The sequence below is a fragment of the Coturnix japonica genome, chromosome 2 (assembly GCF_054131305.1).
Source record: "Coturnix japonica strain WE chromosome 2, WE-NBRP24, whole genome shotgun sequence".
In the NCBI taxonomy this organism is placed as follows: Eukaryota; Metazoa; Chordata; class Aves; order Galliformes; family Phasianidae; genus Coturnix; species Coturnix japonica.
This window is the reverse complement of record NC_140664.1, coordinates 5,039,682-5,056,448: the sequence shown is the minus strand read 5'-3', so window position 1 is coordinate 5,056,448 and position 16,767 is coordinate 5,039,682. Positions and strand designations below refer to the sequence as shown.

General features: G+C 36.3%; 1 non-coding gene across 1 annotated transcript; it reads left to right on the top strand.

Annotated features, from left to right (window-relative positions):
* Window positions 1–378: 378 nt before the first annotated feature.
* On the top strand, window positions 379–451 carry TRNAF-GAA (transfer RNA phenylalanine (anticodon GAA)). Its single transcript has one exon. It is a non-coding gene; the product is annotated as a tRNA-Phe (tRNA).
* Window positions 452–16,767: the final 16,316 nt, after the last annotated feature.

Genomic DNA, 16,767 nt, shown 5'->3' with positions numbered 1-16,767 from the left:
AATTTCTTCCAAACACAAAATGTTTTCATTCTCCTTTCAACAAGGCCCCATGCTAATGTATCAGTTCTCCTGCTTTTTTTCCATACAATATTAAAACCTATTAGTTTTAAGTCTGTAGCTGATGTCTTGGGGAGTCATGTCTATGTTGATGGTGATGTTTAAAGAATTATCTGCAAGTTAGTGTCTGCAGATTTTACCAGGTCCACTTGCTGCAGACTTGATATCATTGATTTCAGTGGGGTACAGTGTTTGCCCCCCTGCAGTGTTCAATCTAATAACAGCAAAAGAGCCAAATGTCCACAAAATGAGTCTGAACAATAAAGGGCTGAAAGAGACATATGTTCTATCAGTTTGTGAGAAAATCCATGCTTAGCAAGGGCTGAAGTAGCTCAGCTGGGAGAGCGTTAGACTGAAGATCTAAAGGTCCCTGGTTCAACCCCGGGCTTCAGCAAAGCTTTATGGAAGACTTTAGAGTTTCAGTTTTGGCCTTGACACTAATGGAGAGAAATGGACGTATTCTGGCCAGTAAGAGAACCTGAAGCTTTTGTGGAGGGGCTGAGAGGTCTGAGAGAAGGAGATCTCATCTGCATCCATTAATACCTGATGGTTGGGTGCAGAGAGGATGGAACCACGGTCTTGTCTATGTTTCCCAGTGTTTGGACAACAGGCAACAGGCTCAAACTATAGAAGGTAGGGGACTCCCTTTGGGCATCAGTAAGCAATGTGTGGATGACTGAGCACTGACATAGATTGCCCAGAGAGTCAGTAGAGTCCTCCTTGGAGATAGATAAAATCCATGTGGAAATGGTCCTGGTCAGCTTGCTGTAGGTGTCTGTACCTGAGCAGGAGAGTTGGACAGGATAATTATATTGATTCTCTACAGTGTGTTTTTGCATATGTGTTCCTTACACTAGTGTTGAATGACATATTATCCTGGCTCAAATCTGCAGACTTACTCCTTCTCCAGATGATGACGTTGCCTTTGTATTGCATAGAAGTGCTCAAAGACTCCGGAATTTTGGTCCTTCACACTCCCCTTCCTTTTAAACAGCACAGTGGTAGAGTCATTTTCACATCTTTTTGCCTCTCCTGCTCCTTGCACCAGTGCAGGGGAAAGCTGCGCTGTTTTGATTACTCCGGGGGCCCCCCAGTACAAGACTATTGAGACAACTATTACAACTATTAAGATTAGCATTGAGGGCCCCAATACAAGAAGGACAAGGAGCTGTTGGGGAAGGTCCAGGGGAGGACCACAAAGATGATCAGAGGACTGAAGCACCTCCCCTACAAAGACAAGCTAAGGGAGCTGGGTTTGTTCAGCCTGGAGAAGAGAATGCTGAGGGGTGACCTTATTGCATCTATCCTACGAACAGGAGGGGAGGCAGGTCTTTACAAGGGTAGGTAATGGCAGAACATGGGGAAATGGTTTTAAGCTGAAGGAGGGAAGATTTAGATTGGATATCAGGGGAAGTTCTTTACCAAGAGAGTGGTGAGGTGCTGGGAACAGGCTGCCCAGAGAGGTTGTGGATTCCTTGTCACTGAAGGTGTTCAAGGTCAGGAGGGGCCCTAGCAGCCTGGTCTAGTATTAAATGCAGAGGTTGGTGGCCCTGCCTACGGCTGAGGGCTTGGAGCTTCATTATCCTAGAGGCCCCTACTAATCCAAGCCATTCTATGTTTCTATGATACTCTAAACTTATTATTCCACAAATTGAGTCAAATTGTGTTCTACTGATGGAAAAGATCTCTTTTCATGTATGCAAGTCCTTCAGTTGTTCTGTTTACTGAATAGAGACAGACATTTAACAGTGTAAACACTGAAAACTTGTGGAGTTTCTTATAGTACAGATGCATGAATGGGCTTGAAAGTCAAATATCCAAGCTTCAGAGGTACCAGGGGATAAACTTGACTGAGAATTACATTAATGACTTTTGTTGTCTGCATAATTATTAATGATCTGTAATTGTTTCCATTTTCATTATTTAGAAAAACTCTTCATGGATTCTTGGTGCTACTAACAAACAGACTGTGGAATAGAAATTGAACTCAGATTCTAGTTGTGTCTAAAAGTATATAATGATCCATAGCATCATATGTATGTCATCCATAATGCTGAGCTATAACATCATATATGATTTTTAGAGAGTAATTTCAAAGTACATTAATATTTGATCAAATTGCAAAATCAGCAAGAGAAGTATATGCTGAGAGCAGATGGAACAGGAAGAGAGTAGAGAGCTTGACAAAGCTTTACTGAATAAAAGTATGATGGTCCTGACCTGGAAGTAAAAGAGTATCAACAGTTTACCAGAACCACTGCACATATATGGCAGGGATGAGATGGCATAGAATTCTTGAACAATATGCATAACCTTTGTAGCTGATCTCTACATTTCAAGGGATAAAATCTTGCTGTCCCCGTTGATTCATTGAACTTATATAATGAATTATTATTCCAGTGTCCAAGCTCTATCTTGACATGCAGAACTAACTAACTAACTAACTAACTAACTAACTAACTAACTAACTAAATAAATAAATAAATAAATATCTGAACATTCTGTACACTCAAATGAATCTTCTTGCCTGTAATGTATAAAATATAATAGAATGGAGGGAGTAATTATAGACCCGAATGTGGTACTTTCTGTGGTACTTTTCTTGGAAGAGAGTACTTTCAAAATCCCTTACTTAGGCTCAGTCTAACTGCTCTGTCTTAATGTAACACTACAACAAAAACAAACAAACAAATCCTGAGCTGGATCTGTGGCCTCAGAGTTACAGGAGTACATGAGTTATATGTATTTAAACAGCTTCTGGCTGTAACTGGAGATGCAGGACTCCAACTCTTGCCTGAAATACCCAGACTGACACGTAATCTACAAAAAAAGGCTGAAAATCTCACAAAAAATATCCCCCCCCCCCCCAGAAAACAAACAAACAAACACACAAACAAAAACAAAAAAAAAAAAAAAAGGAAAAAATAAAAAAAATAAATAGAAATTAAATAAGCACAAACGACAAACAACAACAAAACTTTCATGAAGATTTATGGTTCTCTCCTGTTTCTGAATGACTTCCAAAGTTTTTACAGCGCTGTTTCTGATGGTATTCCTGTACCAAGAATGATCTGGATAACAAGAACCATCCTATAGGACCTTCTATGAAGTTAGAAGGAAGTTAACTTTTTTCATCTAAATTGAAGGAAAGATTAAATTTACCATTCTCATATCCATAAAATAAGTCATTTATGCTCAATAGATGACTGTGTGCACGTAACAGTAGCCCCTTACGTCTGTAATACTGTCTAGTAAGCCAGTGCATTACCATTGATGGGGGAAGAATAGGAAAAAAAAAAAAGAGAGAGAGAGATAACAACCAGCTGTACTTATTTTAAAGAATAAAATCTCAGAGGAGTGTTATTATACAAACAAATTTGATACAGACATAAAAACTGGTACAAATTCTCTACCAGCATAAATCATCCTGGTGCCGGTATGAATTTGGAGTGGTTTTTACACCCTCAGAGAACCTGACCTCTTGCTCTTGCAGCAGGCAGCTAGGAAAGCCAGTTCCAGTAATTGCATCCTGAGCCACGTGCATGTTGGGCAAAAGCACATTTCCCTGATCAGCTTGTGAAGCTGAAATACACAGTTCATGTAAAGGTGGAAAGACAGCATAAGTTATATACCCTATGAAGGAGCTGACAAGGTCACTGAACCAGTGCTTCTTGTGTCACTATGGAAAATGAAATTCTGTGGGAGAGACAAATATCCACAAGGAAAGAAACAGTCTGTGTGCTTTGCAAATGACTCTTAGGAAAAAAATACAATTCTGAAATATTGTTCCCATTACAAGTACTTGCACATGAGATAATTGTGTTTGAGGTTGATAATTACCATATTTGCATGTTTAGGTTGTATCTATTCCTTCCATGTTATTAAGTGTCTGCAGCATTATTTCATCACAATGGCACGCTGTCATTGCGGGAGCTGAAGAATCTCCTGTGAGTCAAAGCACACAGCTTTAAAGAAAGAGCTGTGTGGTCCTTCATTTTAATTCTTCATCAAACAAGAAAAAAATAAAAAAATATCCATTCCAGGAAAACAGCAGCAAAAATAATGGAGCTTCAGCAGTGGGAGGTAGCTTTGGAAGTTTAGGGCTCTGTAATTTATAGTGCTTGTGCTAAGAGGTTCTGCTGATACTCCTACACACAGGGAGATACAGGATTAATAATAATTGTATTTTGTTCAGTGTGCTTATCGACCTTAATTCTGAGAACTGCAAGATGTTTTATGGACACTAATTAATTAAACTTTAAAAGCGAAACACAGTGCATTTAATTCACCGATACTTACGTCAAGCTTCAGTTTATCTGGAAACTTCATAAAAGTTTCAGAAAGTAAGTAGCTCTGTACAAACTTAAACTAACCTGATCGTATGCTTAAGCCATTTATGAAAGCTGCTCTGAAAGTAATGCCTCCTATTTTATTTTGTTGGATTGTGACATCAGCAGTGGATGTTGGTGTTATGAGAGTCAAGGATGAGCCTTCCCCCCAATATTCCATTACATTTTGTTGCCATACAACAGATGGCAGCAAAGGGGCGGTCTGACAATATGGGAGCTGACATGGAAGTGAACATGAAGCAAAGGTCTGATATTGAATTCCTTCACACAGAAAACAAAAATGGCACCCACTGACATTCACCAGTGTTTCACATTCAGACAGTGAATGTGAGCATAGTGATAATGACATGGAAGAGCCTACAAGAATGGCACGCAGGCTCTTGTTAATCATAGGCAAAAATACATAGTTAGTGTTCACGATCATGTTAAAAAATAGTGTTCATTGCTCAGAATTTGCACTAGCAAATAGTATTATATTTCTTGTAGTTTTCATGAAAATAAATCGGAGGCATTCAGATCAGCCTATGTATAAATTTCCTATTGGGCAGTTTATTTCTGGGCAAGAGGAAAGTTTCCATGTCTAGTGAAAGATGTGAGAGTACCACAAAACCTCTTTTAAGAGTTGAGCCAAAAGACAATAAAGCCTGTCTCATATTAATGTTACTATTATGTAGGAGCAGGACTAGGCTGCCTCACTGGCTGGTAGGTTAAGTACCCAGCTGTCTTTCCTAAGTGATTTTGTCTGACAGTCTGCTTTTGCCTCTGGGTTCCCAGATTTTCCTCTAAACAGCTGTTCTTCATCCATTTGCTTCTGCCCTGTAGGCACAATGACATCTGTCAAAGCCTTAAAACCATTCAGGGCAGATGTTTACAAGGACCATGACTGCAGATGTCACAAGCAGCCTGGTGATTGACTCCCAAAGCATCCTACAGCCTCTCTGAGAGATTATCTGTCTTCCTTAAAGCAGAGAAGCTCTTGTTAGATCTTACATCTGGACATGAAATGAAAATAAAGCTACCATTATGACTTGTGGCTCATGGGGTAGGAAAACGAGTGTTGTTTGAATGCACCTATCTGTCCTCCCTACATTTTGGAATTATGACAGAAATCACATGGACTGACAGATTTAGAGGTTATCATCCCAGCATAATAAGTAAAAATGTTTTTCATTTATTCACAGTTTTAAGCAGGTCATCCAGTAGTTTCAGGCTCTATACTGTGTTTCTATTATCTTTTGATCACTAAGGAAATTGAATGACTGAACTACCTGCCAAAAGCTTTTTGCTTTTTTTTTTTTTCTTTTCTTTTTATTTTTTATTTTTTAAATCTGTTGCTGCGCCTTTTGCAGTAACATTTTATTTTCTATGACTATAACAAAACATTCTACTGAATATTTTCAGTAAAGAACATTCCCTTGAGAATCATCTTGGTGATTTCCTCAGCCAGTAGGTCAGTAAGCTGCTTGTCCTTGAAGGAAACATAAAGACTTCAGTTAACAACAGGACACATTTGCAGTTTTTGTGCCATCAGTGAGATAGAGAAATCTCATCTGTACACATTGCTCTTGATGTAACATAAGGTTTTGAAGGAGGAAGGACTTGTGTGCAGTTTTGCTGAATGCTGTCCAGTTATCCCCATAGTGAAGATAGTGTAACATCTTCTCAGCAAGTGATATTTTAGAGCACTTCCAAAGTGTTATCATGGATATGTTTTATGACATTGATAAGAAAAAAATGTATATTTAATCACTCAGGGATTACTTTGAGTAAGGATTTTCTGCCCATTGTATGCTTCCTGAACAAATGTACTTCTAATTTAATTTAAGACTTACTGACTTCCAACTTTTTTTAACTTTCAAAACTGATTTCAGTAAACTTATCTCTTATTGAAAGCATAGAGAGCACAATACACCCATTTCTAAGAAAGACATAATCAAGTAAATGTTTTCTGAAATTCCTGACACTTTCTTAATCTTTAATAAGACCCTTTCTGCTTCAAATGTATGAGATAATTTGTAAAGACCTGTGCAAGCTTTGCCAGAAACTGCAGAGTTATATGTATTTTATTTCTAGCATGCAGTACTTGCCAGGATGTTAAATGTTAAGATTTTTCATAATTGATAATTATAAGCCTCATTTGTGTACCTAGACTGACATAATTCCCTGAATCCTGACTCTTTGAACCCTCAAAATGAACATGATGAAAAAGCAAATCTGAAGAAATCAGAGGCCTCTCTTCCCACATAAATAGTGATAGGACAAGAGGTGATGTCCTTAAGTTGCACCAGGGGAGATCTGAATTGGATAGTAAGAAGAAATTCTTCTCAGAATGAGTGGTGAATCATTGGAACAGACTGCTCAGAGAACTGGTGCAGTCACTGTCCCTGGAGCTGTTCAAGAAACATGTAGATGTGTCACTGAGGGTCATGGTCAGTGGGCAGTATTGGTGGTGATATCTGGATGATATTTGGACTAGAAAACTTAGTAGTCCTTTCCAGTCTTAATTATTCTCTAAAAATCACTGCTTACCTTTCAAAATCCTTGCCAGTGTCCATTAGAAAGACCAGGATGTAACCACGCTCCCCTGCTGTAGAGCAATGTCATGAAATGAAAACTTTCCATTCAGTAATATGCACATCAGATATTGTGTGTTCAAGGAGAGACAAACAAACCAAGAAGCTCACGCTACTGTTCATGTATGCTCAGCACAGCCAGGCAGCACTATATTAATGCTGAGGATATGTGGGTTTCATTGTGTTCACACAGGCATTCATCTGTGTTCTTTCTTGTTTTACTATCATTTTGTGCTATCTAATTAACATGCAAACTCATCTTTTTCCTCTACTTTAAGAATTTTGTTTTTACTCCCTTTATTTTACCATGTTTTTCTTTTCATAATACATTTTTCATAATTTATCATTCATTTACATTTCAATTAAGAACACTAGCTGTTTATAAAAGCTATCCTGATGGGAGGCATGAAATAAATTATTGAAGTTTGTATAATCTGCACTTCCCATTACCACCTCATTTACCTTAATGGCACTAAAAAGACTGTCAACCGCAATACAATTCACGCTACTAATAGGAATTCCCTCAGGAGCCAATCCTATGTGAATTACATATTTGCATATGGTATATATAGTGTTAGGTGATTATAGGCCTAGATTTAGAGTGCTATTTTTTAAGTATGACAGCTACATGGAAACCTACCTTTATGGAGTAAAAAAATAAAAAATAAAGAAAGTTGCTTCTTGATTTAAATATTTAATATTTCTGAAAATGATTTCCCAGAAATACTGCAGATTTATTTGGTGCTGACAAACTTTCTGCCGATAATAATAAAAGGAAATGGTGAACTATGGGACAGATTTTTCATTTTTGAACAAAATATTATTTTTTCATTCAAAAGAAAATAATAAAGAATGAAAAAAAAAATAAAGCAAAACAAGCTAACAAAAACATCAAAATTTCTTAAAAACATAGTCATTCTTGTTTAGATATATTGTAACTTCTTGATGCTTTTATAACAAAAAATTATTTTTCAGGCTTCAGAATATGGTGTGATAGTATACCAAACTGAGGCTGAAAGCCTGCTGAGTTAGTTTGGGTTGAGGGAGATGAATATGATCTTATCTTCTCCATACTGCCTGATGGGTACTGCCCTAAACTTTAAACCATGTCTGGGTAACATGTGGGAGACTGCTTGGCAGTGCAAGCCACATCCATGCCTTGGAATACAATGATAATAACCAGTTCAGGAGATTATAGTGTAGAGCTCTAGATTAATCCCTGGGTTTTCACTCTTTAGCTTTATGGATCCACTTAGTACAAAGGCACTGAAACAGGACAGCGAACACTCCAGCAGGATACAGAAGTGTCAACACTGTGCTTCTGTGTTGTGTTTGTTGTTTTTCTTTTGACCAAGAATTTTCCTACTGAAATAACTCTTGCATCTTTTATTTATAACTGCACTGTTTTTCAGTTTTCTTTTGTACCGCTGACTCAGACAAGAACCATACAGCCAATGCAACAGCAGTCCTTGTGGAGTTCACTGCTTTTAAACATGCTGCACCCATTCACGAGCCGCATAAGACACATGGGATCACATTCATAGGTTCTCTGAAACCATTGCTCCCATTTCCCCCATTTAATCCCAATCATTTCAGCTGCAGTTTTGGGATGTTCTTTCCATCTGAGTCATTGCATCTGGAATGAAAGATTTACAGAAAATCAATTTGAACTGTCAGAATTATGGATTTCTGTACCAGGAGGCACAGCATGCGCTCAGGCAATGTAAACATTAGTGTATTCAGTAGCATCAGTGCATGGTACCAGGCACTGTAACAATTATTTATACTGCTGAAATGGGCTATACTTTACCAAACAGTACTAAATATGGTTCAGGAGACAGTTCTGGCAGTAGATCTTTCTTAGTTTTTGATCTGAATGCAGCCAACTTTTGGAGGGAAATAATGTGTAATAATAGCACAGAGGCATACAGTGCCCATTCTTGAGAACAAACTGGACAAAGCCTCAAGTATCCTGGTCCCAACCCATGGCTGACCCACTTTTGAGCAGGAAATTGGGTTAGAGACCTCCTGAGTACTCTTCCGGAGTGAATTAACATGCAGTTCTTTGACACGTATATGTTTTGACTAGGAATTATTAATTTGAGTGCTAAGTAATATAGAGTGGAATCTGATAGATGTGTAGAAAGTGACAAGTATCATACATAAGGCTTAAAAAAAATACTCAGTGTCACAATTAAAGAATTTAGAGTCACTGAGGGAAATTATTAAATAACAAAATTAAAAAAAGAGAAGACAACATTTTGCATAGGATATAATTACATTGGGCAGCTCACTGCTGTGAAAAGTTACCAAGGGTAAACATAGAAACAGGTTATAAAATAATCAGCCAAACCATGGAGGATGGTTCATGGTATAATTTAGATAGATTAAATAAATTTATCTAGACATAAGCATCTTCTCAGTGATCTCTGATCTGATTATAACTGGAAAGGTGTACAGAGTATTGCATCATATTTGCTCTCTCTTTTATGCATTATTCCACATGTGTTGACATGTGTTGACTAGATGATCTCCAGAGGTCCCTTCCAACCCCTACCATTCCATGACAATCAGACAAACTTTCCTATAAGCTTAATCTGCCCAATTTTACATCTATTTACCTTGCCTTTTATTATGGCTTCTTCCCTTTCAGTTTTTACAGCAGTCTATGTCTTACCCTGAACTTATTTTGCTTTGATAAAGGACGTTACCTCCCTTTATTTGGATGACTACAAAGGAAAGGAGAGTAAAAGGCATCTGAATGTATTATCTCTGCTTAGAAATGAAAACAGTATTCTTTCATAAATGATGCAGTCCTTCTGGGGCAGGTACCTGCTCCACTTCATCCATGGCCATTACATAAAGTCAGAACGATCTTAGGTTTAGCTCAAGGTGAAAACACTGCCGTTAGAATTTTGTCACTTGCTACAACATGAGTCAGCATCAGGTGCAATTTCACTTCTTTCATTGGTTTTGTTGTGACCCAGTCATTCTGGGTTTGTAAGAGAGAAAAATAAATTGGACAGATTATCTTAAATTTCTTTGTAAGTAGGAAAAGGGGGGAAAAAGAGAGAGAGAGAGAGAGAGAGAAAGGAAAGAAGGAGAAGAAAAAGAAAGAAATTGCGAGGAACTACAGCCCTCAAGTCTCTGCAAAATATAGGAAGGCAAACGTTAATGCAGAGCTGACAACTTATGTGTCTATTCAACTTGATCTCCCTTTTTCAAATGAAAGATGTGGCAGTACTGTCAACGGCAATTTTTCCTTCATTCAAATGTTTTCAACTCAAGCCCGTATTGTAGCAAATGCATTTCTAAATGGTGCCATATGTCATCCCACACAAAGCCCTCCCTAATTCTTCACAGCTAGTGTCAGGTAAAGGGGTGGAGGGTTGAAAATACTTATCATTTAGTCTCTTACTGCTACCAAAGTGGTAGCACTTAGTGCCAAGAGCTTTCTGGAGTAGGGAGTTTGTTTCTACTTTTATGAGACTCTCAGTTCCACAGTATGCATGTACTATCTCTCATCAAAGCTGAAACCAGCACACCAGTCAAAACAATTCAGTGCTTAATTTTAAACAAAAAGCCTGTTTACATGAATAATCATTAGTGAATATGCCTCAACACAAAAAGACTGCTCACAATAGCCACCTATTGTTAGAAGTCAATGCATTATGCATTGTTTGAATTAAATCAGGATCTATATTGCAGTGGATTAATCTAGCTGGTGTCTTGTGGAATTTTTTGTATTCTTTTTTGCAACCCATCTGCCAACCACAATAGGTAGTAATTTTGTTGAGCTTTTTATGCTGATAAGTTATTAATACCAGATGTTCATTTCTTGGAGTACCCAAAGAACAAAAAATTCCATAATGAAAAACAAAATGTTAACAATGACATGTCCCAACTGAGTGGATTAGAGATTCTTGTAAAATTCTGGGGTATGTCCTATGTTTAATGTATTAATTCTTTTTTTTTTTTCTTTTTTTTTTTTTCTTTTTCTCCCATAAAGAGAGACCTGAGATAGTCTAAGTTTTGTTCTGCTTGAGAGAGAAAGTGTATTCACATCTCCAGCATTGTTCTTTCTCTGTGTCATGTCAAAAATATCATGAATATAATAGAATTCTGGGTAGGACAATGAAAATGCACAGGTCAGGGTTTTTTTAGTAGGGATTCTCAAGATAAGCATTGCCATGCACGATGCAAATTCAGTGAGTTTTTAGCTTACGTTAGCTCTACATTCCAATGAACAAATAACTCATTGAGGGAAAAATAGAAATGATAAAAAGCAGAAAAGTCTCTGTTCTTAAAAAGAGAGAAAGCTTTATCAGGGAAGAAGACAGGCAAAAGACTGGATCTACAGCTGCTATAAATGTGTGCAGCTGCAATATTAATTCTAGAGAGGTCTTTCTTTTCATAGCTTATCTTCCTTCATTAGTTTTTGTTAATCTTCTGTGGCCAGGCTTTGGAGAAAAGGACCAATTAAATGTTAGGAAGGCAGGAATATTGTGCTGAAGTTCTGTTATTCAGGACTGCTAAGAGTGATCTGAAATAGTTTTCACCTCCACACTTCAAAGAATTTAACTCCACTAAATCAATTTGTATAAATCGTCCAAATTGTTTTGGTGATTAAAAATTCTTTCCGTCTTTTATATCTTGCAAGTGCACATACAAGGAAGCGGTACTAAAGCTAAGCTATATGCTGAAAGCAAAAGTTCACTTTCTGTTGGTAATTTATTCAATTTAGTTTTATGAAGTAATATTGCTATTTTAAAAAGCAAACTCCCTGACACTCTGCAAGAGTAAATTTTCTGGCACTATCTTCTTGTTGATTCATATTCTGCTGTTAACTTCTCTTTTGTGTGAATATCTGTTGGATGATCTCCTCTTCCTTACAGCACAAAGACTCCATTAACATCAATGAAACTTTCCCACTTGGAACAAGTGGAGAATTAGTGCTAGGTGCACTTCAATAGCTTCTCATCACTTCGGATAAACTCTGTAAAGGTCAGATGTTTATCTGAAGCTTATCTGACTCAGCCAAGCTTGTGGAGGTTACTAAATATCATGAATTGATCCTTTTTAAAAAATGAATAGAATTAATCTAGACTGCAACAGAAATATCACAGGTAAAGGGTGGTTGTTTTTTGTTGTTTTTGGTTTTTTTTCTTCGGGTTGAAAAGCACATGATAATGAAACAAAGTTGTTTCATATACACAGAAGTTGGAGGCATAAAAGGAAAGATATGAGAAGTTTTCTCTGCTTGGATTAATTATTTTGTATCTATATTGGGCTTGAATAGAAATATTAAATAATAGTTTTTTTCCCCCTGATGTAGCAACAGTAAGATTTCTGTTTCTCGCAACTAGATATAAATTCTCTTCCTAAAAATTTATTTCTACTCTTTCATTCTTTCCAGTCTGCTTCCTTCCACATGATGACTGTTTACATATGTATATACCCTCTATATTCATCTATATATGTAAAGACATTATCACTGTTCTGAATAAAACAACTTTTTCACCATGAGATACATACGTGACAGCTCAATAGGTCTTCTGAATTCACAGGCAAGTTGTGGCAAAGGGACATGTTTCTTGAGCAGGATTATTACATTGTCCTCAATCCTACCAAAATAGCATTTTTTAATTTTCCACTAAAAAGCAAAATGAAATAACATAAAGATTGACATGATACAGCTTGCAAATAAATGGTGTAGTGATTCAGTGTGAACTGCTTTTCTAAGGTGAAACAGAAAAAATAAATAAATAAATAAAAGGAAGATTCTCTTTCTGAAATGCATTTTTACCCCCCTATGGCACCAAACTGCTGTCTATTCTTTATCTAGCTTTTATTTTTTTTTTTTTTCTTTTTCTGTCTTACTGTAAATGCATCTACTTAAAGCATCCCTTTTCTCACACAGTCTTCTTCAACCCTGACTTTATGTCTTTTATCATAGCTCTGTGTAATGCAGAAACCTAATTAGTATTTTAATTCCAGTAGAACTTTTTATTGTTGTTGTTGTTGTGTTTTGCTTGGTTCATTCTTTGTGAAACTGTTTGGTTTTTTTTGTTTCATACCAATTTTGCTTATGAGAAATGGCTGTCACACTGCACTCACACAGCAGGAGAAATATAGGCCACGTGGCTCACCTGTGCGTTAAATAGAAATGTGATGCTCCATTCCATGTTAGAAATTCCAGATATTGCAGTAAGCATTCAACACCAGTTCAAAAGCTCTAAACTGGAGGCTTGGATCCTCTTGTCATCTAAGAATCAAGTTTGCAAAATTTTGTAAATCCTTCAGGAGCATAACCACAGTCTACAGATGGGAAGGAAAACAGAGCTGGGTAACACCTGCATGGTCTCCTATATGTAGTGTCTACAGTCTTCTGGAAGCTATAAAAAAAAAAACGTGTCTCATCATGCAAAATCTAACATTTTTTGTTTGTTTTGGTTTTGGTTTTGTTACTGTTTTGTTGTTGTTGTTGTTATTTTAATTCACCCAAGTTCTGTATTTGGTCCCATATCTCATCCCTAGGGAGGTTATATATGCAGTCCTGACTTAAACATTTATTACATTAATCTCAAAATATTTCAGCTCAGTTGTTGCTCTATGGTGGGATGGTGGGCTGACATCCCTGCAGGTCTGCAGATGATCTGGTAGAGCTGCCTGTCTCAAATGCATGTAAAGGTATTCAAGGCATCCAAATTGCCATGGTAGTATGTTGCCTTCTGAGCAAGTAGCTTCTGGCTAGAGATTTTTTATCTCTATTTTAAAATTGTATTAAATAAGAAATTTGGTAAAAAAAACAAGTGAAATTTGAGTGTCATAATCAATAGATAAAGTTATGTTTTTGGAAGGGATTATTCAGTTAAAAAAATCTCTTTACTAATATTATAATAAAACTTACTGGCATATTTATCAGAACTAAGCTCGAAGAACAATTATTACAGTTCATCTTCAAGAAGCATATCTACAACTCTGGAGATAATCTTTTTCTTTTTTCTTTTTTCTTTTTCTTTTTTTTCTTTTTTCTTTTTTTTTTTCTTTTTTTTTTTTTTTTTTTTTTTTTTCAAGTTGAAGGGAATAAATTGGATCTGAGAATATTGTTTCTAAGACCTCTTTAGAGAAGTCAGAATTCTTGGAGAAGCAAATTTTCTTGCAATGATATCAGCTAGCAAACTGTTATAGCGATCTTCTGATTTTTTTTTTAATAAGTTCAGGTTTTATTTTGTTTATTTGAGTCTTAAATTGTTTCTATTTTTCTTTGCAATCACAATGACTTTCTGGGGAGATGTTTTAGATTTCTATAATCATTTTCATTGAAAAACTGTTTTTTTGCCTGTATCACTGCAATGCAAAAGTCAGAAGGAAAATTTTTATAGTATGTTAAGAAATGTATTATATTAAGAAACTATATCCTTAATAAGTTAGTAATATTCTTATATAAGGAATACTGTTATACTAATCTTATCCACTACTTTCCAAAGAAAGATCCTTTCTATGGGTGGTTGTACCGAATGTATAATTAGCACACAGCAAGAGTAACCTAACTAAATGTTTTGCTTTGTGATGCATGATGCAATTCATGTTGCAGACAGGACATGAGTGAGGCAGGCACAGCATGAAGAATTGTTGCCTTGTTTCAGCCCAAACTAAAGTTAATTGACTTATCTCAAAGTGGAATCCAAGCCAGGAGATCCAGGAGGAATACAGATAGACTTGAAAACATAAGGAAAAAGATTCTCATCGTACAGGTAGTCAAATAGATTGCCTGGAGAGGTGACAGTGTCTCCCTTCTCACAAATAGTCAAAACCCAACTGGACATGACCTTGAACAATCTGCTCCAGCCAACCTTGCTGTGAGTAGAGAGTTGGACAAGATAGTCTACAGAGGTGCCTGCCAAAATTCATTCATTTTGTGATTCTATATCATTAATAAAACAAATGTACAGCCAGAGATATTTGAAGGGACTGAAAAGGTTTGAGTATTTGAAAAGCCAGCCTTTTTTTTTCTCCCAGTACATGATCTAATAGAAATGTGTTCTTTGTCTGGAATTACAACTCAGAGCTACAATTCAGCTTCAGCTCGTCTTTAACTTCTTACTGATGTCCACAGGTTTCATATTCAGGCCAATGCAGTGAAAGCCCCAAAAGTTTCCTTCGAGCATGCCATCAAAAAGGCTTAATAGGAGATACTTGAATGTGATCTGAAGGATTGTGCCCAGCATTTCCTTCATTACTTTAGCTAGCAGCCAAGTAGAGAGTGTAGTTCAGTTCCCATATCATGAAAAGGACATCAATAAACTATTTAAAAAAGAAATAACAACACTGAGGCACAACCCAAATGATAAAGGGATTGATGGAGCATCATGTGAGAGGAGCTATTAGAGACTCTGAAAATTTAATGTTTAAGAAGAGAGAAAAAAAAATGAGGAAAGGGTACTGTGTGGTCTCAGCACTAATGCACAATACATAGCAAATATAATGCACAATGATACCATATCACAAGCATTATTCTTTCTCTCTGCACAAGATGCCAGGCAATGAAGAATTGGGCTTGTGTTAATTGTTTGTACCCTGGTGGGAAAGTACTTTAGCATTTAATTGTGACTTAATCAATTACTCTAAAAATCTAATATTCTTAATAGAGAAAATGTTTATTATTTGTAGAATGTCTGAGTCATCCTGTGGACTTCAATAGCTGGGATCTAATTGTCTATTAAATGCTAGGCGATTGGTTTAAACAAAAAACAACATATTGAATGCTTAAAATCTCTCAATAAATTCTATACAGTTTTCCTCTAAGCATGAAGTACAGGCCAGAATGATTTTAAGTGGTTTTAACATTATACTTTAGCTAGCATAGTTTAGGACTGGAGTACAGAAGAGATAGTGCTGTTTTAAAAAATAAATATTGGTAAAAATTAAGATAATATCTACCTGTGATTAGACTGATCTAGATATAATTGCTATTTATTTTCCTAGTTAAAAAAAAATAAAATTAAAAGGCTATTTTTCCTGTTTATTTTTTTCCTTTAGTGTTTGTTATTCTTTTAATTATTTTTAACATATTATTAATCCCATGAGTTTTCTTATGTTCTATAATCCTAATTCGCAACTGTTTTTTGAAATGATAATTTCATATGTATTTTCTTTTCCTTTTCATTTTGGTCCTTTAACTGCTCCATTTCCATCTTTATTTGAAAACTGGCTAGACAGAGGAATGTTTACCAACCCTATCATTTGAACAGCAAGTGGATGCAATTGATTAGCACAAATCTTCGTCTGAAATGCTTGGCTGCTTAGAGAAAACTAGGTTTTATAATGTCTAGAGCTGTGATTTCTGTCTGCCTTACTGCAGATTTGTTCATTGTTGCATCAGGATGTCTATTTGGATGGGTGCCAAGGCATTATTCCATCATAAACCATATCAATAAATTAATTGTTTGCAAGTTTCCATCCCAATTCTGTGCAGCACCAGATCTCACAGATCTTTCCTACATGTTTCCAGGCACTGGGGCAAGTGCAGGACAGAGAATGCTCGTGAAAGCAGACATCTTCTTCTGGAAGACGAGACATTAGCATATGGATGCAAGCCATGCCGTAGTGCCTGTGCAATCAGATAACAGGACCTGACAGTTTTTGGGTTTTTTTTCCTTCTCTCTCTCTCTTGTTGTTGTTTTTTGTTGTTGTTTGTTTGTTTGTTTTGTTTTGTTTGTTTTTTGGTTTTTTGTTTGTTTGTTTCATTTTGCTTTTTTTGTTTTGTTTTGTTTTTGTTTTGTTTT